This window comes from Cebus imitator, unplaced genomic scaffold (assembly GCF_001604975.1).
Source record: "Cebus imitator isolate Cc_AM_T3 unplaced genomic scaffold, Cebus_imitator-1.0 Scaffold169, whole genome shotgun sequence".
NCBI classification, from domain to species: domain Eukaryota; kingdom Metazoa; phylum Chordata; class Mammalia; order Primates; family Cebidae; genus Cebus; species Cebus imitator.
The window spans coordinates 2,071,157-2,087,148 of record NW_016107484.1 but is presented as its reverse complement, the minus strand read 5'-3'; the positions used below and the strand labels follow the sequence as shown (position 1 = coordinate 2,087,148).

The window sequence follows — 15,992 nt, the reverse complement described above, 5'->3', positions numbered from 1 at the left end:
AAAGCCATAAATGTGCATTTGCTGGACATTATATACCATGTCATCTCTATGACTACAGATTTCAAGGTTAATATTTACTCACATCTAACAATTTCACTGTAACAGTGACCGATAATGTGAAAAATGTGCTTTATACAGTGCTGCTGGTGGGTAGACAAGTGCTTGCTGCAGTTGTTTCTGAATCTAGCCAGATCCTAGAGTCATCAGGCTGTAAGCTCCGCGGGAGCAGGGACCATCTTTCTCTTGCACCATAAGCACTCAATAAATACTCGTGGCTGTGAACTGGCGTGTGACCTTCGTGTGTTTATTCCCGCTGGCTGGCTGCGGGAGCAGGTTGGTTGTGATGTGAAGTCCCAGGCATAGAGAAGTCCTCGAGTTACGGATTAAGGGGTGTCTAGCCAGGAGCACAGTTCCCTCTGGGGCTCTGTGGGCTCCGCAGATCTTTCTGGATGGATCCTAGGGCACCTCTTAGTGGAGCGAAAGAGTTGAGGGGTTCTAGATGACGATGGGACGCCTTGGCCCGCCTCGGCGGGGTCATGGTCACGGACATCTGGAGGCGAGTCGGGAACGGTGGCTTTCCTGGCTCGTGCCGCTGGGTTCTGCCATGACCCCAGGAGGTGAGCAGCCGCCAGGGGCTCGGCCGCCCGGCTCCATCTGGGAGCATCTCGGCCGCCTTAATTTTAGCTTGTCCTCGCCCCTCCTGGGGAGCACCGCAGTCTCCTCAGCCTTATAAGGTGATAGTAGGGATGGGTCTCCCATCACTAAGTTTTAGGTGTGCCCTGTTTAGTTCCATGACTTCAGATTTTGCCAAACAAGTCCACCCTGGCTCAACCTAACAAACACCTCATGTTTTTAAGGAATGTCACCAGGCGCCCTCCCGGTGCTCTGGTTTTCACATTAGAGAGCCCTGTCGTGCCGGATCTTCGGGATGAAGCTGTTCGTGACTCTATTCCAGCTCCTCCCTGAGGTGGGGACCGAGGCGGCTGCAGTCCCGGCTCTGCCGTTCCCTGGGCCGCGGCCCCGGGTTCCTGAGGGGAGAGCGCGGACCCGGCGTGTGGCGAGCACTACGCCTGGGGCTGGGCTTCGGTGAGCTGCCGGCCGCGCTCTGCCTTCCTGGTTTGCCATTTCACTCCTAAGAAACTTCATTTTTTAAAATGAGGCTGTTTTAAGAGTCACAGTGACCTCAAGTCGGCCGGTTCCCGCTTCCGAGTGCGCTCGGCTGCTGCGGACTGTGGGCGAAGAGCCGGGGACCCGCGCCGCCGCCCCCGAGTCCAGTCCCGGGGCCTGAGGACACTGGCGAGCCGGGGAGGAGCGGGGGCGCCGCAGCGCGGCTGAGGAGCCAGGCGAGCTGCCCGAGTCGGAGAGGTTTCTTCCGGCGGAGGCGGCGGGGCCGGGCCGGGACTCCGCAGGGACGCGCGCCCGCCGCCGCCGCCGCCGCCGCCGCTCCCCCGCGCGGCCTGAGGAGGCGCCGCCGCCACTGAGGGAATGCGAGCCCGGCCCGGCGCGCGCGGGCAGCAGCGGCAGCTGGGGCGCGTCGGGTACGGCGGCGCCGCAGCGTAGAGCTGTCCAGCCGGCCCCGGCAGCCCGCCCGCTCGGCGCTTCCTCCTCAGCCCGCGGCCGCCGCAGCGAGAGCCGCCTGTCAGCACGTGCGCCGCCGCCGCCCGCCCGCGACGCCCGGGAGCAATGCCCGCCAGGGCCCTGCCGCTCGCCCGGGGCCAGCAGGCGGCGGGGGCGCGCGGGGCGCAGCCGGCCGGGCCGGGGCCGCGGGGCGGGCGCTCCCCGTGAAGCGGCGTAAGGTGGCGGCGGCCCAGCCCGAGCCGAAGAGGACGGAGCCCGCGGCCGAGCCGAGCGGGGTGAGTGAGTCCGGGCAGCCGCTCCCCAGGCCCGCGGGCGAGCCCCGCAGTGCCGGGCGCGGGCCGGGGACCTGGGGACCTGGGGAACTGGGGACCTGGGGACCTGGGGACCTGGGGACCTGGGGCGGGGGCTCGCGGAGAGGCCGTGGCCCGCCGAGCCGCCGAGGCGGGAGGGAAGAGCGGAGACCCGGGTGGGGAGGAGGGTGTGGCGTGCGGGAACTCCGCTCGGGAGACCGTCCGAGCCTGGTCTCAGTGAGTCGCCCGCCCCGGATTCGTCCCCGAAACGCTGATTTCCGAATTTCCATCGGTCGCGGCCGCGTGGGGGACCCCCGCCAGGGACAAGTGTCACAGCGGTCAGGGGCAGGCATGTGCAGTGCCGGTGCCCGGGCGAGGAAGGGGCTGTCGGGAGGAAGCGGAGGTGAGCCCCGGGCCCGCCTTCTCTGCTTCCCGCCTCTAGCCGGACGTCCCCAGGCCGGGGCTGTGGCCGCAGCGTGTCGGGGGCCCAAGGTCGGGGTGTGGCCCGTCTCCATCCTCAGTGCCCTTTCCTGTTGTAATGGGGTGCCGGCTCTGTCTTCTTCCCACCCTGCGTCCTTTCTTATCCGTGGCCGGGCTGATGGGGGGTTTGGGGAGAAGGAAAGTTCAGTGTCCCCCGCCCCAGTGTGCACTGACTCCCCCCAAGAAATCCCAAACGGCCATTACAGGTGAACACAGCCCGTGCAGGGCAAATGTCATTTCAAGGCAAGTCCTCCAGCCTTTTCCTCTTTCCATCGACTTCCTCCTGCAGAGACATCCTGCACTTCTCTCCCTCCCTCTGAAGTGTGGGCTGGGCACCTCTCCAAACACCCCGGCACACCTGCCTCCCCCACCCAGAGTCTGGATTCTTCAAAGTAGACTTCACTGGAACATCTGTCTTTGTCCACGACCAGCTCTCTCCCTGGCCCCCATCTGGGAGTCACCAGAGCTGCTAGGATAGACCCCCCTACTTCTGGAGGGGAGGCAATAAGTGTTCCCCTTCGTCTGAATCTCCCCTAACACACATCCCCCAGACTCCTCTCGGCTCTGAATTCCCACTACCTGTTATCTGTATCTCCTGTGTGACTCTTATCACCGCCTGCCTTATTTTATAGTTACTTTTCCATCTGCCTTATCTCCCCTGCGGACAGTGAACTCCTGGGCTGGAGTTGATTCATCTCTGATCCCCTGCCCTGGTCAGTAGCCTGCATACTGCCAGTGTCTCCGTGGAGCAGAAGCCCCCTCCAGGGCTTGTCTCCAGGACCCTAGCTTGTCTGATTCCTAGACTGTTGCTGTTAAATTATTTTCCTTCCATGAAGACATTGTATTCTGTGGTTAAAATGGACTTCCAGCCCTCTCTCACTGCAGAGAGAAATACAATGAGTTAGGAAGTGCTGTTTTTCTTGTAAGGAGTGGCTTGCCAAGTGAACAAGACAGTACATCCTCTGCTGTGAAGATGGCCAGACACAGACTCTAGGTTCTCTGGGTGGTGAGTGTTGAATGGGCCCTTCTCTCTCCTGGCCTTCCCCAGCTGCTCACGCGTGGGAGGCAGTAGGGGAGAGAAGTGGACTTCTGGAGTCAAGAGACTGGTGTTCCAGGGTTGGCTTTTCCCTTAACTTGCTGCGGGAGCTTAACTAAGTCACTTGGTTTCTCTTGGTTGTGGTTGCACCTTATGGAAGCTGAAAGAGAATTCCTCTGTGTATCTAAGGCCCCTTGGGATCTGGGTCCTGTCTACCTTTTCTGCCTCCTCTCCTACCATTTTATTCATATTCTCAGGCTACCTAGAGGCTTTCAAAGCGTGGTGCTCCCATGCCCTCCCTCTCCCCAGGTGCCTTCAACTCTTCATTGGTTGAGACCCAGTCTTGGCCTTTGCAAGTGGAATTGGTCCTCTTTCTGATTTTTGTACCACCCTAGTCTGACTTGCCTGTCACACAGAATGGCCCTTATCTGTTTACATGGGCCCCTCACTAGACTGTGAGCTCCTGGGCGGTTGGTGCTGTATCACGTTTTTCTGCATCCCTAATGCTTCACTGCATAATAAGGCACTCAGGAAAACAGGGAGAAGGGTTGGCCTAGATGACCACTGAGAGCCCTTCTTGTCCAAAGTCGATTGCTTATACAGTCTCTGTTATGGGGACCTGTTGGCCTTCCTCCGTGTCTAGAGGCCTGTTTTAACAACAGGCAGATAGATGCTTTCCTAGCCAGCCTTATCCAGTTAAAGTCTTTCCAACTTGGTCTTCAAGAAGAGCCAGTCATGGAGGATGTGCAGTTATCTGTAGAGATTAGCAGAGGAAACGTCTGGTACTTCGAGATCACTTCCTTGCTGTTTTTGGAAAAGATGTTGGGGTGTGTGCTCTTTAATGTAAGGGGAGTGGTATTGGTCCAGTGTCTTTGACCGTAGGCAGGAAGAGCTGCTGCTTATGACTAGGAGGTAATCCACAGTGAGCCATTGGGTGCTTGTACGCCACTTCTCAGCTTTGCTTACGTGAGATCAATCCCTTTGCAGATAGCCACCCTGAAAGCTGCTTAACAGGACTTCCTTCCTCTAGGCACAGAGGCAGCTAAGTGGTCTTTGCACAGCCTCCCTGTAGGTCATTTGGTTGATGTTTGTTAAGCTTTTACTGGGTACCCTGGAATGTTTTCAAATAGAGCCATGGCAAATCCTTACCTGGTTTACTCTAAAACCATAATCTGAGGCATTTTTCCCATTGTTACAGGCTTCTTACAGTGACCCATATTAAAAATTTCTTTTAGAATTTAGGACCAGGCAAACTTTGCCTTCCCCCGGGAAACTAGGTTGCTTTCTCCTTTTATAAGGAACAGAAAAGTGGGGAAGGAAAACATGTATTGTTTGTATACTTTGCACCATGCAGTGTGTGCTTGGGCCTCTCTGACAAACCCTGCAGGGTAGGTTGTATTCTCCTTTTTTCCCAGAGAAAGAAGTTGAGACATGCAGAAAGGTCAACCAACTTGCCCAAGTTTCCCTGGATTTATACTCAGTTCTGCTTCTTTGCCACACTATGCGTGGCTCTTTCTGTACCACACTGCCTTTCCAACTGATTATGTTTCTCCTCTTCTCCTTGGCTTCCAGACTGCTCAACACACAATGTGATATTCCATCTAGCACTTATATTCACTTACCCTCAACATCAGCATATTTATTTCTACGTTCCTGAACTATCTCTTTTTCTCTGTGTGTGTTTATGTGTAAATCTCTCTGTGTTCTTTATAAAGTCATCACAAAAGGTTTTTGGAAAACTGTATGGATAAGTGAATTGAATACAGTAAGTAACATTGCCAGCTGGGCATGGTGGTGTGCTCCTATAGCTGAGACAGGAGGATCCCTTGAGCCCAGGAGTTTGAGGCTGCAGTGACTTATGATTGTGCCACTGCACTCCAACCTGGGCAGCAGAGTGAGACCCTGTCTCTAAAAGAAAAAATAAATAAAAACCAAAAGCTAACATTGTACCTAACAAACTAACTGTTGTGGTTAGGGAGATGAGTCCACAGGTAACAAAGGGTATCTGTGATAAGAGTTGTTGAAGATAGAGTTCAGAGGGGAAGATGCCCTTTCTGGGTAAGGTAGTCAGGGTGGACTTCCTGGAAGAGGCGAAACTTGAAGGAGGTCTTGACAAATGGGTGTTTTGATAGTGCACAGCAACTGTAAAGGTGTGTAGGACTTAGAGTGTAAAATCTGTGGTTATCAAAATGGCCTTGCAGAACAGGTTTTATGGTGGGAAGGGAGAGATTTGGGTCAGATATTAAAGTGGGGAGTCTGGTGATGCCTTTTTCAAATCCTCTGTATCCTTGATGGAGGGTCCCAGAACACTGGCGCTGGGAGAGCCTGCACCCTGTTGAGGATGAGAGGCAGAGGCTGGCAGAATAGAAGTGACTTGCACAAGACCTCTCTGCCAGCCTGGAACCCAGGTCCCTGATTACCAGTTTAATGCTCTTTCTTTAAAGTGACAGCCTTCTACAAGGGTCCTTTTCAAACTTTTATTTTATTTATTTTTATTATGATGATGATTTTTAGACAGAGTTTTGCTCTTGTTGCCCAGGCTGGAGTGCAGTGGCTAGATCTTGGCTCACTGCAACCACTGCTTCCCAGATTCAAACAATTCTTCCGCCTCAGCCTCCTGAGTAGCTGGGATTACAGGCACCAGCCACCAATGCCTGGCTAATTTTTATATTTTTAGTAGACATGGGGCTTCACCAAGTTGGCCAGGTTGGTCTTGACTCCTGACCTTAGGTGATCCGCCCACCTCAGCCTCCCAAAGTACTGGTGTTACAGGCATGAGCCACCCCGCCCAGCTGTTAACTTTTAAGTTCAGGGTTACAAGTGCAGGTTTGTTGTATCCGTAGATTTGTGTCATGAGGGCATGACAGATCATTTCATTACCCAGGTACTAAACCTAGTACCCATTAGTTATTTTTCCTGCTCCTCTCCCTCCTCCCATCCTCCACCCTCCAATAGGTCCCAGTGTGTCCGTGTGTTCTCACCTTCAGTTTCCACTTTTAAGTGAGAACTTGTGGTATTTGGTTTTCTGTTCGTTCATTAGTTTGTTAAGAATAATGGCCTCCTTGGGAGGTGAGGCAGGGGAATCACTTGAACCTGGGAGGCGGAGGTTGCAATGAGCCAAGATTGCGCCACTGCACTCCAGCCTGGCAACAGAGGGAGACTCCGTCTCAAACAAAAAAAAAAAAAAAAAAAAAAAAAAAAAAAAAAAAAAAAAAAAAGAATAATGGCCTCCATTTCTGTCCATGTTTCTGCAAAGGACATGATCTCATTCTTTTTATGACTGCATAGTAGTCTATGATGTATATATACCACATTTTCTTTTCCAATCTACCATCGATGGGGTATTTAGGTTGATTTCATGTCTTTGCTATTGTGAATAGTGCTGCAATGAACATACATGTGCCGGTATCTTTATGTTAGAACGATATTTTTAGTAGAGATGAAGTCTTGCTATGTTGCCCAGACTGGTCTCGAACTCCCAGGTTCAAGCAATCCTTTTGCCTGGGCCTAAGTGTTGGGATTACAGGTGTGAGCCATTGTGCCTGGCCAAATTACGTATGTTAACAACTGCCCTTGCGAGAGGACACAAAGGAAATTAACTAACAGGCAGGGTTCTGGTAACAGACAAATAAAAAACGCAAGACAACCTTGGGAAAAGAGCATAGAAAAATCAGTTTCACACACTCTCCTTGCTGAAGTTCCCCATCCTTCACAAAGCGTTTCTTTGAGTGCCCTTGCTCCTGTAGTCCCTTATTTCTATTTTGGAAAAGGGTTTTATTAAGATCCAATTAATCAGAAAAATCAGAGGTCATGATCAGGGATGTCAGTGGGAGTCATGCGTCCAGGGAAAAGGCAGAGTGTTACTGAAGCAGCAGCAGGACCCAAGAGACCTTGAGGCTGATTCCAGTCTTGGAGCAGAAGCTGATAGCTCAAACTCCTTGTTGGGTTTGGACATGCCAACCTGTAGCCTTAGGAGCATATGCCTGCAGGGTGGAATAGCTCTTGTATGGGTAAAGTATGTCCTGTGTCATGTATGCATTGTCAGTCAATTTGTATTGTTAGCCATAGTTAGGTTCTTTTTTTTTTTTTTTAATTTTTAAGACAGGGTCTCTCTCTGTTGCCCAGGCTGGAGTGCAGTGGTGCAATCATTGCTCACTGCGGCCTCCAACTCCTGGGTCCAGTGATCCTCCTGCAGACATGTGCACCACGCTGGCTGACATAGTTATGTTCTATAAAGTCCTGCTTCAAACACTGAATCAAGGAACACTGAACCACTGTTCCTAGGGAAAACACAGGGTTAGGCTCCTTTGAGCCTGGGGGAACAACATTTTCTTTAACCGATCCATGTGTAATCTTATGTTATATATGTTCCTGTTAAAAGAGGCCAGGCACGATGGCTCATGCCTGTAATCTCAGCACTTTCGGAGGCTGAGGCAGGTGGATTACCTGAAGTTAGGAGTTCGAGACCAACCTGGCCAACATGGTGAAACCCTGTCTTTACTAAAAATACAAAAATTATCTGGGTGTGGTGGTGGGCACCTGTAGTCCCAGCTACTTAGGAGGCTAATGCAGGAGAATCGCTTGAACCCTGGAGGTAGAGGTTGCAGGTTCAGATCGTGTGCCACTGCACTCCAGCTTGGGCAACAGAGTGAGACTCCGTCTCAAAACAAACAAATAAAAAAAATCCAAAAGACACCCTATTTAATATGTATTTTTGATTCATTAACATTAAACTCCTAGCCATCAACACTGTGACTCATGCCTGAATGAAGATTCTCTAATACACAGATTTTCTCTGTAAGTCATAATCATCTTGCACCCAAGAACACTAGACTGCACCTCAGTACTATGCTTGGGGGCTGTTCCAAATGACAAAATCGCCAACACAAAGTACACAAGCACCAAAAATGTGGCACTAGACAGACCACAAAAAGGACACTTGTTTCCATTAGAACAGCTGAGTTGGGAAGATAGAGAATGTTCCCTTTTTCAACCTTAGGGAATGTGCCATTAGGCACCTTAAATTTTTTGCCAATCTGCACAAATTTGAAAATGACTTTGAAAGTACCATGAGCATTGATTTTGGGGTTACAGATAAATTTTAATCAGTAGGGTAATTTGCAAATATGGAATCTGTGGATAGTGAGGATCTCCCTCCTTTGGCATAATGTTAGCCCCCATGGTGTATCCAGCCTAGCTCAGGGCACCTCACCATGCTGAGGGTACTTAGTGGATGGAGGCTGGACTGCGGGATGAGGCTGTGGGCAGATTCTTGTGTTTGCTTGTCTTAGGTGCTAGAGAAAGGCAAGCTGTCCTCCCTCAGCCCTGCAGTAGCTTCTTCTAGAAGGGCTGCTGCCAGCGGAATGGTGCCCTTCTCTCTCTGCTCAAGTCTACAGGTAGGAGGGACCCTATACTATTATGCAGGGGACCCTGGCGGCAGCCCTGCAACACACTTGCCCTTTCTTAAGAGGAGCTGAGACCAATCCTTCACCCAAAGGAATAATCCTCTTATGGAGGTGTTTCAGGCCAAGGGTGGGGGGTTCCTGGGGCCCCCATGCCTCAAATTGTGGCCTTATGCCTGGGCTATCTCAGAGGAACCTTTCCCAAGTGTTTTGCCTGCCGTGTGCAGGCAAATAATAATAATAATATTATTATTACTGTTTCTCCTCTGCAGAGCTGTTTATTTCCCCTTTGAGAGATGGTTCCTAGGGAGGACCTGAATTTTCTCTTTTGGCAGCTGGGGGGCTTCCCTTCCAGGTCTGACCCACAGGCTGTGCTGTGGAGCAGGGCTGTGCATTTTGCTTCTGTTGTCCTCTTGGGATTAGAGTAAGGCCCTGCGGCCTCCTGGCTCCCTAGAGAGGGCTCACTGGACACCAGTGTCCTACATGAGGTGATGAGCGGGTGGGAGGGCTTGTCATGGGTGCTGCCGGCTCCACCCTCTCCTGTCTCTCTAGAGAGCCCATTGGAGGGAGGCAAGGAGGGGGATAGGGATGGATGTGTCAGGGTAGAAACCGGTGGCCGTTCCCAGCTTCCATCAGCGGCATAAGGTTGTCTGAGAAGCAGGGCTTCCCCACAGGTGTGGACGCGTGATTAACGCTGGCTTAGAGACGGTGCTCTGGAGAACAGGTGGACATTCTCTGCCACTGAAGGACCCATTCAATTGCTTTCTTTGGCACTTTATGAGAGTTGACTTTTCGCTTGCCTTTTTTTTTTCATATGAGGGAGAAAAACTCAACCTTTTTTTGCAATTAGAATTTTTCCCATGTGGGTAATCACGCTGGAAAAAAAGCTTTTAAATCCTTTGAAAACCACACATAAATGAGGCTCACATAAGTGGGGAGAACATTCAATCAGCGGGGATGGCCAGACATGGAGGCACTTCAGCGGGTTATCATGTAAGGAAACAATTATTTCAAGTTTATTTTCGGTTTGCTCGTTGCAGCATATTTCAATTAGTTCGTCAGTGTTGCAATCTGACAGGCCAAACATTTATTGTGGTCGAACCATCTGGGAGGCGGGAGGCCTGCAGCCTTCCCTATGGCAGTCAGGAACTACTAGTTTAAAGGAAATTTGTTTGATGTGTTTAAAACCCAACACTAAAATACCATTAATAACAAAAGCCTCAAGAGTTCTGAAAGCACTCTCACTTTGCCATCAACTGGGCACGCATCACCCTAGCCTTCATTCTTCCCCTATGCGGGACATTTTCCAATATGCTGAAGCAAAGTTTTCAAGTGGCTTACTTAATTGGATCAGAGCACGATTTGTATTAACCCAGCAAGGAAAAGAGCTCACTAATTTATACTTGAGTGTGAAGTAGCTTGTGCATTTACTGCTGAGAGTAGCAAGGGATGCCTTTAGCAGATTCTTGCCATTAGTATGCAGCTGAGCTCCTGTCCTGTACTGTGATAGAGAGTGTTAGTGTGATTTCAGTTCCCAGCCTTGAGTGACTCACCGAAGCATTGTGAGTTCATGGTAATGACTGCTGACTGGTGCAATTTGTCGTGCACTCCTTGGGTACCAAGACTTTATAGTACCTGATTTCATCCGTTTTTCATTTTACCTTAATTATTCATCCCCTCCACCCCCCACTAAAAGTTCTCTTTCCTGAGGAATGTTCTGTCTGACTTTCCAGCAGTGGGGAAAAAGGAACTTAGAATCAAACAAATAGGAGAGCCAGAGGAGCACTGGAAAAAACGGAGTCCAAGGGTTTGACCTTTCCACAGAGGAATGACTTTCCATTTCCCTGAAACCCTAAGATCACAGGGCTGGGTGTGGGGTGTTGGCAGTGGAGTGGGATTAAGACTCAAGGACACAGCTAGTGAACTGGAGGCCGGCTTATAAAATCTGGGACGTGCAGCTCTCTCAGATTTGTCTTGGTGGCCTGGGAGCTGCAGGACTGGTGCTTGGAGGGTTCAGGCCAGTGGCCCCCATACCATATCCAGCCTCATCAACTCTGCATCATTGACTTTTCCAGTGCTTGAGATTCCTGCTCCAGGAGATGGCTGCTCTTCCCTCTCCAGGGAAGCCTCCAATCCAGAGGCATCCCTGGCCTAGCCGAGCTGCTTCTCAGGCTGGGGGGATCTTAGCTATTTGTGTTTGAGTCACTGGTGCTGGGCGCAGTGGCATGGTGGTGAACCAGTGTCTGTGGATCATTCTTGCCGAGGCAGTGACTGGAGGTGCAGAGGGGAGGGGCCTTTCCCATTTACCCATCTTTTGTCTAAGATGCCACAGTGCACACGATACTTCTGCCCATTGTGCTTCACAGGACTCTCACAAATGCTGCTGTGTCCATTTTGCAGGTGAGGAAACTGAGGCTCAGAGAAGCCTCATGGTGTGGCCCCCAGTGCTTTTACTTATTGTGTCTCACAGATGGGGACTCTAAGACTCAGAGAGGTCATGACTTAGGCCTCACTGTATAGGGAGTTAACTGCTGGCCTGGACTGTAGACCTGATTCCTCATGTTTACGCTCGTGTTCGGTCATGTTCTGTTACACAGCCTGTGCTGTGTTGTTCTGTTGTTTTAAAAAATCCACCATGACCTGGTTGAGTCTAAGCAGTACAAAGTAACTTTCAATTTGGGTTTGTGTGGGTTCCCCTCCCCTTTTCTTTTTTCCAAAGAGGAAAACAGAATTACTCTTCTGTTTGTTCTGTAGCTTTTCCTTTTCAAAGAGGCCAAAGGGATGCATGGACTTAGGGCAGATTCACCAAGACAGGATTGCATGCTCTGGGATCACATCTACTTATGTGACTTTGAGGCCAAATTCAGACCCACTTGTGAAGTTGTCCAGCCATAAACCTGGACAACTTCACAAGTTGGCTGGAGGTTAGAGAGCAGGAGTGGTGTCAAGGTAGGCCTCTGGGGTGTGGTCCTGGGGGGTTTAGGAGTCTTACTTGAGAGTTGGTGTTTTTTTTCTCCCTTTAAGGGAGAACAACATTCAGACTGGCTAGGTGACAGCTGGTCAAGCAGATCCCTGTATATGGCCTCCTTTCTGTTAGTGGGTGGGGGTTTTTTAAAAAAGAGTACAGTTCTGGCCAAGCATGGTGGTTCATGCCTGTAATCCCAGCACTTTGGGAGGCTGAGGTAGGGTCGGGAGTTCGAGACCAGCCTGACCACCATGGAGAAACCCTGTCTCTACTAAAAATACAAAATTAGCCAGGTGTGATGGCACATGCCTGTAATCTCAGCTACTCAGGAGGCTGAGGCAGGAGAATCACTTTAATCCAGGAGGTAGAGTTGCGGTGAGCCAAGATCGCGCCACTGCACTCCACCCTGAGCAACAAGAACGAAATTCTGTCTCAAAAAAAAAAAAAAAAAAAAAAAATAGCACAGTTCCTAGCTGCTTGTCCTGGAGGAGGGGCCTCACTTAACCTCCAGCCAGGGCCAGCTCAGTCTCTATCGTTCCCTGAGCCTGCTCACTGTTGGTCTTTTCCTTGTGCTCTGACTTATTAAAGAAGGAGCAGGGGCCCAGAGCTGACCTCATGAATGGAGCAACAGGTTGGGAAGGAGGAGGCCAGAACTTGTGGCTGTGTCTTCTGGGGGTGCCCGCCTTCCTTGCTGTCTCTGGGCTCTTCAGGGCTGAAGGAGCAGAAGGACTTGTGGCCACTAGGCTAAGAGGATTAAGAGGTGACGCAGGTGGGCCCAGTGTAGGAACCTGTGACTCAGGTCTCCTTAGCAGGGCCTGTGTTCCCCAGGGACCTGAGGGGGCACGTTCAGAGCAGCTGAACCTGGGTTCTTGCTCTGGATAGAGACAGTTCCTTGAACTTAAACCTTAGAGTCAGACCTGCATTGCTGTCCTCTTGATTTAGCTTCCAGGGCCCAGGTATCCCAGCCAGCCAGTGGACTGCGTGGGTACACTGTTTGAGTAATCCTTTTTTTAGGTTTCCTCAGGTTGCCTAACTTGGTTCTAAATTTGAAAGAGGGATTTAATTAAATCTCTGAATGAAAGAAAACTTGGGGAAGGTAGTCTGTGGGGAACGGGCAATAATAAGTCATACCTGGAAAAGTAGAGATGGACTACTTGGCCCTGGAATGGCCCGGGAGTCCCCAAAAAAACAAACAGTGCAGTCTCAGGGCTGGGCCTCCCTTTTCTCCAAGTGGTGGATTGCCGGTTTATTCCTACTCTTACTACAGTCTTGCCGAGGTGCTTGGAATAATCCAGAAGGACTCCAAGCTTCTGGCCATGTTAAGGCCTCAGATGCAGAGATAAAATGCAGTAGATTCCAGCAGATACGGTGTGTGGGAGAGGACAGGAAGGGTCTCGGAAGCCCAGTGGAAAAAGAGAGGCATCAGGTGAGGCTTTGGACAGAGCAGGAGGGAAGGCAGAGATGTGAGACTGTCTGTTTTTAAAAATTGAGGTGAAATTACACATGGTATGAAATTAACCATTTTAATTAATTAATTAATTATTTTTGAGATGGGATCTCACTCTGTTACCCAGGCTGGAGTGCAGTGGCACAATCGTAGCTCACTGCAACCTCAACCTCCTGGGCTCAAGGGATCCTCCTGCCTCAGCCTTCCAAGTAGCTGGGACTATAGGCTTGCATCACAGTGCTTGGCTAATTTCCTAATTTTTTGTAGAGACAGGGTCTTGCTACGTTGCCTGGGCTGGTCTTATACACCTGGCTTCAAGTGATCCTCCTGCCTGGGCCTCTCAAGGTGCTGGGATTACAGGCGTGAACCACTGTGCCCAGCTGGTAAAATTAACCATTTTTAAAGCATATGATTCAGTGTTATATAGTATATTCACAACAGTGTGCACCCACTGGCTCTCTCGAATTCCAGAACACTTTCATCACTCCAGAAGGAGACCCCACCCAGTGGCAGTCACTCCCCATTCCTCCCTCTCCCAGGCCCCTGGCAACAACTCCTCTACTTTCTGTTTCTATTGATTTACCTATTCTGGACATTTCATATAAATGGAATTATATAACGTATGGACTTTTGTGTCTGGTTTCTTTCACGCAACGTAGTGTTTTCAAGGTTCATCCATGTCATAGCATGGATCAGTACTTTATTCCTTTTTTTTCTGGTAAAATTTACATAGTATAAAATTTACCATGTTTAAGCATTTTTATTTTTGAAACAGGGTCTCTCTCTGCTGCTTATAAGTGACACCAACACAGCTCACTGCAGCCTCAAAGTCCTGGGCTCAAGTGATCCTCTCGCCTCAGCCTCCTGAGTAGCTGGGACTACAGGCACACACCACCATGCCTGGATAATTTTTGTATTTTTTTTGTAGAGATAAGGTTTCACCATGTTGCCCAGGCTGGTCTCAAACTCCTGAGCTCAAGCGATCCACCTGCCTCAGCCTCCCAAAGTGCCGGGATTACAGGCTTGAGCCATTGCAACAGCTGTCTTTTCTTTTTAAGACTGACTTATGGTTTATTGTATGTGTATATCACATTTTCTTTCTTCATTCGTCCGTTGATAGACATTTGGGTGTTTCTGGGCCAGCAAAATTTTGACTTTGGTTTGTCTCTGGATGAGGAACAACGAAAGACAACTGAACTAGGAGGGTTTAGGGACCCAGAGATATCAGTTGTCCCATTTCCAAGGTAAGTGACCATTGACACTTTCATCTTTTTTTTTCTTCTTTTTTTTGAGACGGAATCTTGCTCTGTCATCCAGACTGGAGTGCAGTGGCACGATCTTGGCTCACTGCAGCCTCCACCTCCCGGGTTCAAGCGATTCTCCTGCCTTAGCCTCACGAGTAGCTCGGACTGCAGGCATGCACCACCATGCCCCACTAATTTTTATATTTTTAGTAGAGATGGGGTTTCACTATGTTGGCCAGGCTAGTCTCAAACTCCTGGCCTCAAGTGATCCACCTGCCTTAGCCCCCCAGAGTGCTGGGATTACAGTCAGGGATTGTAATCCCTGTACACTGGGATTACAGTGCCCAGCTACAAGAGTACCTTTCTGTGCCTTGGTTTCAATATCAACCTGGTGACAGTAGCAGTGCTCCCTCTCGAGGCTGCTGTGTGGATTCAGTGAGAGACTGGATGGGAGGGTGAAGCTGGAGGCTTCGTGAGCTGTGAAGTGCACTCATGAGCCACTGTCATCCTGGTCAGGCACAGAGCAGGTCTTCATCAGTCATAGGTATGAGGGTTGATAGGGCACAGCCTTCTTCTGCCCAACTGGCCTTCCATGGTCTGGAAGGAGCCAGAGGGGCTCACCTGTGATTCTACCTGCCATAGGGCTCCCTCTCCTGCAGAGTTTCTGGGGCCAGCTCCAGGAAAAGGTGGCAAGCATGTGTCCTGGCTCTCGGTGGCCTTCTCTGAATGTGCTCTGATTCCTAGCAGTTAGTGGTAGGGAAGGCAGGAGACTCATGGCCTCTTGTAATTCTGTCTCCTTGGTCCACTTCTTTGGTGCTCCAGGAAATGAAGCCAGGAGGATGACATGGACAGCCTCCTGGGTGGCTGACTCAGAGCAGAAAGTCAATCTAGCATTCATGAAGTCACACTTGCCTTCATTAGGCTAATTAACTTTCTATGTGAAAGTGCTCCATGAGCAAGTGACTTAGGAAATCCATTATCAGGCCAGCATCAGTTTTGTGTGCAGCAGTGCTTACAATACTGTGCTGTACGTTTCCATATTCACCAATTAAGCGTGCTTAATTATTATTATTTTTGAGACAGAGTCTCACTGTGTCACCCAGGCTGGAGTGCAGAGGCTCAATCTCAGCTCACTGCAGCCTCTGCCTCCCGGGTTCAAGTGATTCTCCTGCCTCGGCCTCCTGAGTAGCTGAGATTACAGGTGCGTGTCAGCGTGCCTGTAATCTAATTTTTTGTATTTTTAGTAGAGATGGGATTTCACTGTGTTGGCCAGGATGTTCTCGATCTCCTGACCTCGTGATCCGCCTGCCTCAGCCTCCCAAAGTACTGGGATTACAGGCATGAGCCACTGTGCCCGGCCAGGTGCTTAATTATTAACTTAGGGCTGGGTGACTAAGGAAGAGTTGCATTCAACATGCTTTATTTAAGAATTTTGGCCGGGCACGGTGGCTCAAGCCTGTAATCCCAGCACTTTGGGAGGCCGAGGCGGGTGGATCACGAGGTCAAGAGATCAAGACCATCCTGGTCAACATAGTGAAACCCCGTCTCTA

The 15,992-nt window shown here is 50.3% G+C and overlaps 1 protein-coding gene across 11 annotated transcripts in view; it reads left to right on the top strand.

Moving 5' to 3' along the window:
* Positions 1-1,518: 1,518 nt before the first annotated feature.
* Positions 1,519-15,992, top strand: part of PITPNM2 (phosphatidylinositol transfer protein membrane associated 2) — a 166,454-nt gene continuing 151,980 nt past the window's right edge. For 6 of the 11 annotated variants that reach the window (XM_017544369.2, XM_017544367.2, XM_037744240.1 and 3 more), the window contains exon 1: positions 1,727-1,853. The gene's annotated coding sequence lies outside the window, so the exon portion shown is untranslated. Of the gene's footprint in view, positions 1,854-3,334; positions 3,355-15,992 lie in introns of those variants that run through there. The other 5 variants (XM_017544370.2, XM_037744241.1, XM_037744242.1 and 2 more) reach the window with 2 other exon arrangements.